Consider the following 14,017-nt stretch of genomic DNA (forward strand, 5'->3'; position numbering starts at 1 on the left):
AGTTGATCTTTAAGTAGTTTAAACTGATATTTTATTGTCTTATCAGTTTTGTCATGACTAGTAAAGGAAATAGAAATATAAGGGTCATATTCTTAACATCTTAGGGAGTGACATTCATCTTTACTTTTCACCCAGCCCCCAAGAACCAGTACAGACTACAAGGTCTTAAGGCCTTTGACACTTCTTTTTGTCTTACAAAAATAACTCTTCCACTGTCAGCCACATTCAGAGAGTCCGGTTTGATCGCATGTTCCATCAGTCCCATTCCCACAGGTCTTGGTGATCCTCCGTTAGTTCTGTCCCACCGTCTCCATGGGTGAATGCACCCCTCATGGTCCTGACTTTCTTTCTCATGTTCTCCCTCCTTCTGCTCCTCATCAGGACCTTGGGAGCTCAGTCTGGTGCTCCAATGTGGGGCTCTGTCTCTATCTCCATCCTTTGCCAGATAAAGGTTCTATGGTGATATGCAAGATATTCATCAGTATGTCTATAGGATCGGGCCATTTCAGGCTCCCTCTCCTCAGCTGCCCAAGGAACTAGCTGGGGGCATTTCCCTGGAAACCTGGGAACCCCTCTAGAGTCAAGTCTCTGGACAACCCTAAGATGGCTCCTTTAATTAAGATATATGCTTCCCTGCTCCCATATCCACCCTTCCTGTATCCTAAGCATCCCATTCCCCCAAGCTTTCCCCATCCTCCCCTTCACACTTTTCTCTCCCCATCTCTCCTTGCCCCCATCCCACCCCGCCCCCAAGTTCCCAATTTTTGCCCGGCAATCTTGTCTACTTCCAATATCCAGGAAGATAACTATATGCTTTTTTTTGGGTTCACCTTCTTACTATCTTCTCTAGGATCCCGAATTATAGGCTCGATGTCCTTTATGGCTAGAAACCGATTATGTGTAAGTACATCCCATGTTCATCTTTTCGGGTCTGGGTTACCTTACTCAAAATAGTGTTTTCTATTTCCATACATTTGCATGCAAAATTCAAGAAGCCAAGGACAATGGCGATGGGCTTTGATTCTACGGCATTGACGGGCTCTGTGTGAGCCTTGTCAGTTTGGATGCTCACCTTCCTGGACCTTGTGGGAGTTGGGAGGACCTTGGATTTAACATAGTGTAGGGAACCCTGACTGCTCTTTGGCCTGGAGAGGGAGGTTGTGGGAGTATAGGTGGAGAGGAGGGGAGGGAAGGGGAAGAAGGGGAGGAGATGGAAATTTTTAATAATATTAAAAAAATTAAAAAATAACTCTTATCCCATTGTCCAGAGGCTCTAATGTGAGATTACTAATACTTCTAAACCTGTCAGTCCAGGAATTTCATCCAGGTATTATGCAAATGAGCAGTGCTTAAACTGAAGAATCTAGATAATGATGTTCAACTGTAATTTGGATAGGTATCCTCTGAGGTCAAGTCTAAACTTTTGCTATTGGTAAGCCAAGTTCAATGACAACTTTCCTAACAGAAACTCTGACCTAAAATTGTATTTAAACCTAATGTGTTTAGTATTGTCTGACTTCGGGCCTTTTCTCAGTAACATGTTTCTGATTGTCTATAAAGAGTGAATTTCTAGATCATGGAATACACTCTCTGATTTTTCTCTTAATTTTCAGAATAATCATAAACCACTTCTACATTTAATATATCATTTAGGCTAACTGCATTAGTTAATTTTCTCATGTATGTCACAAATATCTGACAAGAATCATGTAGTGGTAGACTCATTTGTTTCCCTGTCACCGAGCCCCAAAATTATCACACAGAAACTACATTAATGTAACACTGCTTGGCCAATTACTAGTGTATTGCTAGCTAGGCCTTACATCTTAAATTAACCCATTTCATTATTTCATATTTTACTCTGAGACTCATGGTTTACTGGTAAGGTTCCCAGGTGTCTCTTTCCTTTGGCAGCTACATAGCGTCTTCCTGACTTTGCCCTCTTTTCTCCTCTAACCTTGCTTGGAATTCCTGCCTTGCTCTATTCTTCCCTGCTAGAGGCCCAAAGAAGATTCTTTATTAACAAAACACATTCACAGCATACAGAGAGAAATCTCACATCATACTCAACCTAATGATAAACAGTTTATTCTGCCTCATTATTTTATGGAACAATACAGCGTGATATGGAATTTATGGAGGCAAAACTGGCTTTGTGCTATGGTAAAAGGAGAATGAAGCTGTTTATTTATATCTTCAGGGATCAGTATGTAGATATAGGATGCAGCACTCAACCCACAATGCCTTATTCATTTCAGGATTTTCGGATATGGGCTGATGCCAAGTATATTCAGAGTGAGTCTTCTCTAAAAATGTATTCAAATATTCATTAAAATTTGTGCTGAGATAATTCATTAGTTGTCTCTTAAATCAACCAATTAATCAATGAAGATTGTCACAAACATACCTGGATTCCTACTGTCCTTGCCTGTTAGTTTATCATTTTCCTTGACAGTTCAACACTCTTGACTTTGCTCAATATGGTCATTACATTTTTTTTTAACATTTGTAGGTCTAGTTCTTGAATCAAGTTTGCATCATTTACTGGAATCCTTGCTAAAAGCTAAATTCTGGATTGCAAGTCAATAAATTTTCCATAAGCCAGGTGTGCTTTTATATTCCTTCAATCAATGCCTTCTTATTATTTTTCTCTCTCATAACAGATTAGACTATTTTTAGTACTTATTTGGAGGTATATGCACATTGCTCTTCTATAATTTCCAAGTGGAAAAACTGCATTAAGAAGCATTTAATATTTAAATATATGTCTTCAAGGCAAGTTCCAGAGTGAGTTCATCTCCTGGGTATCACAACTATAGCTTTGTGAAGAAAGACCTCTGTATTTTATTACTGTGAGGAATGATATATCATAACAGTGCTGGGATGGAACTGGACACATTTAGTTTTGAGCGCTTCATATAAACATATGAACACTACTGGACAGTATGGAGAGAGTGAAAGACCACACAGTATTCTGCTAAAAAGATGGTGCATTTATCACATTCCTCATCTCAAGGCTCAGGGATTAATAATGAACATGAGATAGAAAGTGTGTAAAGGCTAGAGGTGGTGGATGACACAAAGGAAAGAGAATTTTCCAGACCTAAAATGAGTAAAACTTATATGAATTCACAGAGACTGTGACAGCATGCACACTTGATCTCCAAGTTTAGTCAGTAAAACAATCCCATCATTGGGAAGGGCAAAAGGTATATTTGTGACTAATTTCTGCTATTAGAAAGAAAATTAGTGTTCTTCAATAGTATTATTGGGTTTATCCATTGTTCTCCAGGGCAAACTTGATGCTCAAGAGTAGTTGATGAAACAAAATGGATGCCAGTTGTGTGTGTGTGTGTGTGTGTGTGTGTGTGTTGTTGGTTGTGGGTTTATTCTTTTATTTGTTTTGGAAGTCAGAGAGAGAAAGAATATAAAATTGGTGGTAAGGGAAGTAATGGGGAAGTATTTTAGAGGAGTTTGGAAAACGGAAAGAATATGATTAAAATAATCACATAAACTTTTTAAAACCGAAAATAATCAAAAAGAAAAAGTATACATGGGTCAAAATATTCAGAGATAACCTCTCAGATGTTCCAGCTCACATTTTAAGTACACAGGGCGTTTTTGGTATACCATATTTGTCTTCTATCAACAATCAAAGCTCTCTCATATCCAGCCTCTCTGCCTATTCAATATTATACTGTTCTTCATTTTTGGGAGGATTCCAGAGATTCATGTCATCACACTAAATTTCCAAATCTTAATATACTTGCTTTGCAGACTTAAATTACTCTGTGTAAACCAGCTAGTAAACATCTTTTGTCTCTGTTTATACATCTAATATTTTTCTTGTGCTCTACAAACATATGAGTAATAGCAATGGCAAATTAGCAATGGCAAATGTGGTCTTCACTTACTTCAGGCAACCAAGCATACTGCTAGCTAAAATCAGAAAATAAGACTGGTACTGAGTCATCACTAGTGCCATCTTACATCTTCTCTGAGTTTCCCACCTTCCCTTCTAACATAAAGGAAATCTTTTACTTTATTCAGAAATATATTTTAAACAGATGAAATGAAATTCTTTATTGAATATTATAGAAAACATATATAATTAGCAATTGTGCTAATAAACATAGCTGGGACAAATCAAGCCGTTAATTAACTGATAATCAATCAGTAATTATTTTCATTTACTTTTTCTATTTTTTCTCTTAATATGCTATGATTGTGACTTCATTTCTAATAACTCTTCCAGGATCTTGCTCACCTCACCTTCCTACACAGATCCACACCCTTTCTTTCTCTTTCTTATTACAAAATGTATAGTCATCTCAGAGTAATAATAAAATAAATTGAATAAAAACAAATGAGCTCTAGACTCTCTCTAAAACTAAAATACTTCAAGATAATAATTCACACATATTTCTGATAATCTTTTAATGGCCATTTTCTTCCTATCCTGTTAGATATGTCTTAGAGTTTCTTAAACAATGTAGTAAAGTAAACAACAATGGGCCCCGCTTTGAAAAAGGATTTTGATTCAAATTCTTGAAATGATAACAAAATGTAGCTTAATGTACTTAAGAAAGAAAGATTTAAGCTGCCTCAGGCCAGGCAGCAGGTACAGAGCTTCCTGCACAGGTACCCAGCACCGATGGGAAGGCCAGCCAGCGACGCCATGTGTGCGTGGACTGTGGGCGCCGCTTTGCCTACCCTTCTTTGCTGATCAGCCACCGGTGCATGCACACGGGTGAGCGACCCTTCCCCTGCCCAGAGTGCGGCATGCGCTTCAAGAGGAAGTTTGCGGTGGAAGCGCACCAATGGAGCCACCGTTCCTGTTCCCGGGGTCGCCGTGGCCATAGGCCTGGGATCCGGGCTGTGCCTGGAGCCCCAGTCCAAGGTGACCGGGATCCGCCAGTGCTCTTTCGGCACTATCCAGACATCTTTGAGGAGTGTGGGTGAGCTGCATCCGGAGCAGAGGATGAACTCGGCTCTAAGAACCGAGGGAGTCATGACTTGGGAAATGAAATTGAGAACTTTGACATTTCTCAAGGATCCCTTGTAAGACTGTGAAAAGTGCCTGTAAAGACTGCTGTAGATTAAACCTGACACCTGCCCCCCCCCCAAAAAAAAAGAAAGAAAGATTTTCTTCAGTGCCCAAATATTTTTCCCAATTTTGTCCTTCAACATTTATTATTATTATTTTTAGTAAAGAAGTTACTTCCTAAGTAACTTTCTGTAGGAATGCCATTTTACAATTTTGATTCTACTGATCCATAAGCACAAAATTATAAGAGGGCCAACCTACAGAAAGCAACCTGCAAATTCATTGTAATTATTACCAAATTAGTGTATTTTTCTCAGAAATAGAGAATCTTGTCTTAAAATTCACATTAAATTCTTTATATATTTTGGAGATCAGACCTTTGTCTGTTGCGAGGTTGGTGAAAATCTTCTCCCAGTCAGTAGGTTGCCTTTTTGTCTTAGTGACAGTGTCCTTTGCTTTACAGAAGCTGCTCAGCTTCAGGAGGTCCCATTTATTCAATGTTGCCCTTAATGTCTGTGCTGCCGGGGTTATACGTAGGAAGCGCTCTCCTGTGCCCATATGTCCCACTTTCTCTTCTATCAGGTTCAGTGTGTTCAGATTGATATTTAGGTCTTTAATCCATTTGGAATTGAGTTATGTGCATGGTGATAGATGGGCATCTGAGGAGAGGGAGCCCAAAATGGCCTGATCCTATAGCCATACTGATGAATATCTTGCATATCACCATAGAACCTTCATCTGGCAAAGGATGGAGATAGAGACAGAGCCCCACATTGGAGCACTGGACTGAGTTCCCAAGGTCCAAATGAGGAGCAGAAGGAGGGAGAACATGAGCAAGAACATGAGCAAGGAAGTCAGGACCGCTAGGGATCCACCCATCTACTGAGATGGTGGGGCTGATCTAATGGGAGCTCAACAAGGCCAGCTGGACTTGGACTGAAAAAGCATGGGATAAAACCCGACTCCCTGAACATGGCGGACAATGAGGGCTGCTGAGAAGCCAAGGACAATGGCATTGAGTTTTGATCCTACTGCATGTACTGGCTTTGGGGGAGTCTAGCCTGTTTGTGTGGATGCTCACCTTCCTAGACCTGGATGGAGGGGGGAGGACCTCGGACTTCCCACAGGGCAGGGAACCCTTAGTGCTCTTTGGACTGGAGAGGGAGGGGGAGGGGAAAGGAGGGAGGGGAAGAGAAATGGGAGGCAGGGAGGAGGCAGAAATTTTTAATAAAATAAATAAAGAGGAAGAGACAAAAAATTCACATTAAAGCATAAAATCACTTGATAAAGAAAGCAATCCTCAGCAGAAAGGTCAATGCTGATTTCTCATTCTAAGCAGAACAAATGTAATGAAACAGCACGTAATTAATCAAACTAGAGAAAGAAAAACAAAACCAGAAATGTAGATCAAGGAAATAGACTAGATGATCTATATATAAGTTCACACAATACCACTTTCTGAGTTTTGGAAAGATAACTAATTATCCATAGGAAAAAGTAAAAAGCATTGTCAACAAATGCAATAAATGTTGTTGGATAAAATGACTATCTGTGGCCTCTTATTTGTAGCCCATGAATCAGTAGATAACCCAAAACCCATATACTTATCAATAATAATAATTAGCTACAGTAGAGCATATATACATATTTTTTAAATAAAAAGAGGATACAAGTTGTGAGGGGCATATATTGGGAGTGTTTGGAGAAACTGGAGGGAAGAAAGGAGGGGAAATCATCAAAAATCATTAAATGGCTACTATTATATATGTTTGTGTGTATACATATATATATTATATATATATATCTTAATTAATAATTGAGCATTGATAATTGTTTTGGTTCTAGATTTTGTTCAAGTCTATTAACTGTGAAAAGTAGTCTTAGAAGATAGAAACAGTTTTGTCTTTTAGAAAAGACGACACATTTGTTTTAGACTAGTATGATAAAGATAATTCTTCCTTACAGGGCAAACATAACCCAGATATGTCAACAACTGTATCAAAAATGAAGGGCCTTCCAAGTTTAGGGTCTCAATTGTGCTTTAAGCACAGTACCTACTTGGTTTCTCTGCATGGTTGCTACAGGGATTTGGGTCAGAAGGATCTTATGTGAACATGAACTTGATAATGCTTGCTGTGGTATTACTTGTACATCCTCTGTCTCTTGCCAACATGCATGACATTGTGACAGGCTACCTCATTAACTTACAAGCAGGGCAAAATTTTAGTGCCCTCATGGTTCTTGAAAAATGAGGCTGTTAGAGTGTGTTCAATATGACTCTGCAGGCCTAATTTAAAATACAGAATCTGAATATTAAAGAATGTCTAGTGAGGAAATGAGTTGAAAATAAACTAGCACAAGTATAATGAGGAAACTCATCAGCTCCCTTGGTAGCATGAAACTCAAGTTGGGGACAAGAGAATTTCTTTACTTCACAGGCCACAGTGTCAATATGTTTGTTTTCTGAGCTGTCCTTGACAAAACACTTCTCTGTTATGGAGAATATCCATCAGTAATTTTTGATCCAATAAGTTGCACGGAGAAAATAACATCTGTACAATTTATATATTGCTTAAACATTCACTGAGCATTAGCATTTAAACTCTCTGTGAAATTCTGCAATAAAGAACATATTTGACACAGTTTACACCTGAATTTTCCAGACTAATTTGATAGCAAAACTTTTATTAGCATCCCGTGAATTTTATTGTCTCACTGAACACATTTTTGAGAATCGTTGATTGGGATGGATACCTTCTTTGAGACTGTTTTCAACCCCTTAGTGAAAATCCTTGAAAAAACTCTAATTTAAAATATTTTGTTGTAATAAAAAATAATATTGAGTCTACACATGAGAGCTGTAGAAATTATTTCACCATATATATATATATATATATATATATATATATATATATATATTAAAGTTATCAAAGTGATACTAAAATGTTGATGTGTTTCGATATTCATGGACAAATTTTAGACAAATCCAATGGAATTGGATAGTGTCTTATCTAGTGCTCTAAAAACAGTTGGGGAGGAAAGGGTTTACTCTGCTTACACTTTTATATGGTTGTTCATCATCAAAGATATTCAGGACAACAACTCAAACATGACAGTAACATGGAAACAGGAGCTGATGCAGAGGACATGGAGGGGTGCTACTTACTGGGTTGCTTCATATGACTTGCTCAGCTACCTTATTATAGAATTCAGGACCAGCCACCCAAGGATGGTCACCCACCATAGGCTGAGCCTTCCCCTCCTATTGATTGCTAATTGAGAAAATGTCTTAGAACTGCATATCATGGATAGATTTCCTCAACTGAGGCTTCTTCATTTCTGATTACTCTAGTGTGCTTAAAGTTGACACAAAACCAGCTGGTATAGATGGTAAGGCAGAAAATCATACAAGTACAAAATTAGCTTTCCAGGTTGACAACACATCACTCCTAACCACATGTAACCATATAACATAAATAAATTTAGATAAAATATCAAAATGTCACTTGTTAGTCATGCCATCTCTAAGTTGCAGTACAGAACTTGTCTCAATGTATTGAACAGGGTATATAAGAATATTTATGTCATCACCCAAAACCTATTCCTTATTGGTATTGTGTGCAGCTTCGAGTTCTTACATGATTACAGTTAAGTGAATAGAGTGTTGTTTGTTTTTATTAAATTAGCCAATGATTTTGTATAAGTGGGAAAAAAGAAAATGTAAGCAGAAATTTGGGTTTATACTGTGTTTTGTATATATAGTAGCAATAACCTACTTTATTTTGTTTCATGACATAAAATTTCTTCACTTCGTGCACTATTGAGAAGCTGATGAAATAAAGATATCAGGCACTTTTAATAATGATTGTCATTAAGTATATATTTTCTTACTTTTGTTGTTAATCAATGGCTATTGTTTTGGTTAATTTCCCCAAAGGACTTTCTCTAAAGTTATTATGTATTTCTGCCAGGGATGGCTTGAGATCTCCTGACTTCTTGTTCACACATAGGGGATAAACCATGACCATGACCTATGAAATTTAATAATTTTATCAACTGCTTTTAAAATACTACTTTACAACTATAAACCTGAATCCAACTATTTTTATTCAGTGTATTGTCAATACAATTCTTTTTTCTTCTTCTTTTTTTTTCTTTTCATCATTACTGTTTTGCAGGTCTTCCATGTTCCATCCCCAGGAACTCTGGTAAAAGCCCACCCATGTGCCCATGCTCTATTCCCAGGGACTTCTTCAACTTCCTTCCTAGCCTGGATGACAGTCAAACTACTTCTCCCATGTCTTCTACTGGGAGGAGGAACTACTTATTGACCTCATGATGATCCAGGTCATCCATACCCAACTTCACTGCTTCTTAGCCTGCCTGCAGTGGTGGGTTCAGAAGGTAGATTACCTGTGGGTGCATTCTTTTCTTTTTATTTAATATGGTTTATTTTTTTATATTTAAAAATTTCCATCTCCTCCACTCCTCCTCCACCTTCCCTCCCCTCCCCTCCACCCATACTCCCCCTCCCTCCCTCTCCAGGCCAAGGAGCCATCGGGGTTCCCTACTCTATTATAAGACCAAGGTCCTCCCAACTCCCCCAAGGTCCAGGAAGGTGATCAACCAAGCTGAGAAGGCTCCCACAGAGCCCGTCCATGCAGAAGAATCAAAGCCCAGCGCCTTTGTCCTTGGCTTCTCAGTCAGCCTCCACCGTCGGTCACATTCAGAGCATCGGTTTGGTCTCATGTTCCATCAGTCCCATTCCAACTGGAGTTGGTGATCTCCTGTTAGTTCTGTCCCACCGTCTCCATGGGTGAACACACCCCTCACGGTCCTGACTTTCTTTCTCATGTTCTCCCTCCTTCTGCTCCTCATCAGGATCTTGGGAGCTCAGTCCGGTGCTCCAATTTGGGGCTCAGTCATTTTCTTCATCTATCACCAGGTGGAGGTTCTATGGTGATACGCAAGAAATTCAAGCCTGAAAAGGCCAGTTCCTATAGCCATACTGTCAATACAATTCTTAAAAAAGTAACTCATAGAGTACAAGTTTCAAAAGGTACTGAGCTGATTTTCTTTAGCATAAAAAGGTCTCATTAATCTGTTATATAAACAGAAGAAAATTTTTAAGTTTTTTTTACTTTCCTTTTCCTTCTGTTTTAACTATATTTTTAATTATTCAAAACATTTCTTTGTCCTTATCCACCTAAGAAACTCAATGTAGCAATAACCCATTCCCCAGAAACAAGAAAACAAAATGAAATCACACCCCAAAAGAAATCAGAGACATCAAACTGTAAACCAAATAAAAACTAAAAGAACACAAAGAAACTGTGGAATCTAGTAGTGTATTCTATGTTAGTGTCTATTGAACATCATACCTATTCTAGAGTGGTCAATTTACCCAATGTCACTCTGTTAGAGAAGATGGAATTTCCCTCTCCCTGCAAGTATAAGTGATAACTCAGTTGTTTCCCTTTTCATTCATTCATTCACTCATTCAGTCATTCATTTATTCAGTTAAAAATACAACAAAATAAAACAATAAGATTTTAAATTCAGACAGGACAATGCAACAAGAAAAAGAACACAAGAGAAGGCACGGGAATCCTAAACCCACTTATTCACACACTCAGGAATTCCATACAACTAGTACACTGGAAGCCATAACATATATACAGAGGACCTGATGCAGACTCATGTAAGCCCTAAATTTGAGGTTTTTCAACACTGATTTTAATATTTAGGAATCAGCATAATATTCCATATTTAAAAGCATGCCATTGAATAAGGGGCATGAGACGCCTGAATAAAGTCAACCCTTACTTTCTAAAGATAATGCTTGTTTTTCTTTATTGAGACAATGCCTTGCTATGTCACCATGCCTAAAACAAGATTTCTGATTTGGGCCATCTCTACCTCAGACATGAACCACCATGCCAAGCAAAAATGACACGTTTCATTTCAGGAATCAGTGCTTAGCTGTACAGAACTGAAATTGCATAATTTATTTCCTTGTGGCATATGAAAAATAGAAAATACTTAGGGGAAGACTTTACGATTCTGATACCAGCTAATTAGCCATAACATTGATTATATGTGAAATACAAATACCCACTAATGACAAATATTGAAAACTATTGCTGTGGGACAATGGTCTGTACCCTGTTATTTGTATTTTAAATAAATGTTGATTCACCAGTAGCCAGGCAGGAAGTATTGGTGGGGAGACCAGGCAAAAAGTAGAGGCAGGGCAACGAGAATTCTGGGAAGAGGGAGATTTCAGACTGCAGCTGTCACCCAGACACAGAGGAAGTCAGACACAGAGCAAGCAAGATGTGACTGCCTTGTTAAAAAAGGTACCAAACCATGTGGCTAACACAGATAAAAATTATGGGCTAATATAAGTTACAAGAGTTAATAAACAGCCTGAATGAATAGGCCAATTGGTTTATAATTAATGTAGACCTCTGTGTGATTCTTTGGGACCGGGCAGGAGAGAAACCTCAGTCAACAGACTATTTTTAATATTCAATACTATGTTCATTCTGTTGTCCCTGATGTAACTAGTTAGAGAAATCAAATGACCAAGTTCTTGACTATATTTTATGCTTGATCTACTTTTATTAATGAAGATTGCAACATTTAAGACAAAAGGACAATATAAATTGAATTATATAATTGTCTCAATAATGGTGGAAAGTGTCCCCATTGAGTAGTACAAGAGTGAGCAGAAATCAGAGAGAAGATTTTGTAAATGAGCTATATGATAATAGCTCCAGGGCACATAGCATAAACATATTGAAAATACTCTTATAACACTCTCTTGTCCTTCATGCTGAAGACTTGGAAGTTATCACTCTGTCTGAACAAGCAAAAATCTTATCAAACTTAGAGAAATTATCAGAAAAGTTAAGGTGCATGAAAATTATGTACTGATACTGGAGAGTCAGATAAGCAAAGATAGAGAATCTTAGTTTATTTCAGAAATATAAGGTATACAGTATGCTAAAACAGGGGTGAAAATGTGTATTTTTTTTACAATGCCAGGATTTATCAAAAGATAATAAATCCATAAGGTACAGTGGCTTCAAGCTCAAAAATTTATCTGATAATTTTACTTTTTTGGTAAAAATTAGATCAGGTGAATGCAGTGTAATTTATTCTAATCTTAAATACTAATAATAACTCTCATTTCATATGTTACAAACATGTGACATGGAATACAGTAAACATATCTATCTACCATCCATTTATTAATATATATTGTCTATCTACAACCTTTTTACTCATTTACATATCTTTTTTTCTATCTATTCATCCACTATCCATTTATTAATCTGTCTGCATGCCTCTCTATTTGGGTAACTGAATATATAGAAAAAGCTAAATAGGCTATAGGAGAATTTTTAAAAGTTTAGGATACGGTGATAAAAGTTTAAATGGAGTCTCTGTGTTAAAGTACTTATAAAGAGGAGAGAGTGAATGATATTTGTGGGAAAGGATAGGATAGGCTGGCAGTGAGAGCAAACGGAATACATCCTATACTTGTAATAATACAATCATAGAGGAAAACACACAGATAATGTGAGAGCACACTTAAGACCTGTACAAGCTCAGGCAGATAAAATACCAGCACAGACAGGGTGAGGGCAGTCACGAATTTCTGCTTCTAGCTGAGTAGGTGTCAAAATTTGATAGTTTTGTGGAGAAGAAGCATAAGTTTTCATAAATGGGTAACCTCCAGAAGGTCTATAACATTCTAGAGCAGTCCATACTACCAAGAATAATGGAGCAACAAATTATGAATTAATGGGGAACCAGAGGTAGGGTTTCTAATGCTGTGATGAAATACCATGACCAAAAACAAGCTGGGAGGAAAAATTCTTATTTGCCTTACATTTCGTATAACGGTGCTTCATTGTAGGAATTCAGGAGGGAACTCAAGCATGGCTGGAATCTGCAGGCATAATCTGATGTGGAGGCTATGGAGGCATGCTGATTACAGCTTGCTCTCATGGTTTGCTCAGTCTGTTTATTGAACTTAGGGTCACAGACGATGGATAATACCACCCACAATGGACTGAGCTCTCCCCCATCAATCTCTAATTAAGAAAATTCCCCGACTGGATATTATGGAGACATTTTTAAAACTTAAGAATCCCTCCTTTCAGAAGACTCTAGCTTGTATCAAGTTGATATGAAATTAGCTAGGACAGTGGATTTAAATATAAAAAGAATGAGAAGAAGAAAAAGAAGAAGAGAAGGAGGAGGAGGAGGGAAAGAAGGGATTGTGGGGAAGAGGGTATGGGGGAACGGGGAGGAGAGGAGGAGTAATAAAAGATCAAAATTCAGTGAGTATGGAATATAGAGGTAAGAGTGGCTCTGGCAGGAATTGGGAGATGACTATGCTAAAAATACATTATAGAAAATCTTCAAGGAATTAATAAAATATTGTTTTTAAAGTTATATAAAAACAAAAAATAAGTAAAATATAAGGAGTCTAAACCAATTGCAAGTCAAACCTTACACTCTAGAGTCACATCTCTGTATGATGAAATTAGACTTGGACTCAAACTACAAGTGAGTACTGTTTTGAAGAGAGAAGGCCAGTTAGGTTACAGATGGATAGCAGGTCAGATGTGCTGTGGGAGAATGGTTTGTATTCCATCAATTATATTTTAGATAAACGCTGATTGGCTGGTAGCCAGGCAAAATATATAGGTGGGATAACCAGACAGGAAGTAGAAGCGGGTCAATGAGAACAAGAAAATTCTGGGAAAAAGGAAGTTCTAGTCTGCAGTCCTGACGCAGCCACAAAAGAAGCAAGTGTGCCTGCCTTGCTGAATAAGATACCAAGGCACGTGGCTAGCATAGACAAGAATAATGGGCTAATACAAGTTATAAGAGTTAATAAAAAGTCTGAGCTACTAGTCCAATCAGTTTATAACTAATGTAGACCTCTGTGTG

The sequence above is a fragment of the Arvicola amphibius genome, chromosome 10 (genome assembly GCF_903992535.2).
Source record: "Arvicola amphibius chromosome 10, mArvAmp1.2, whole genome shotgun sequence".
Classification (NCBI taxonomy): domain Eukaryota; kingdom Metazoa; phylum Chordata; class Mammalia; order Rodentia; family Cricetidae; genus Arvicola; species Arvicola amphibius.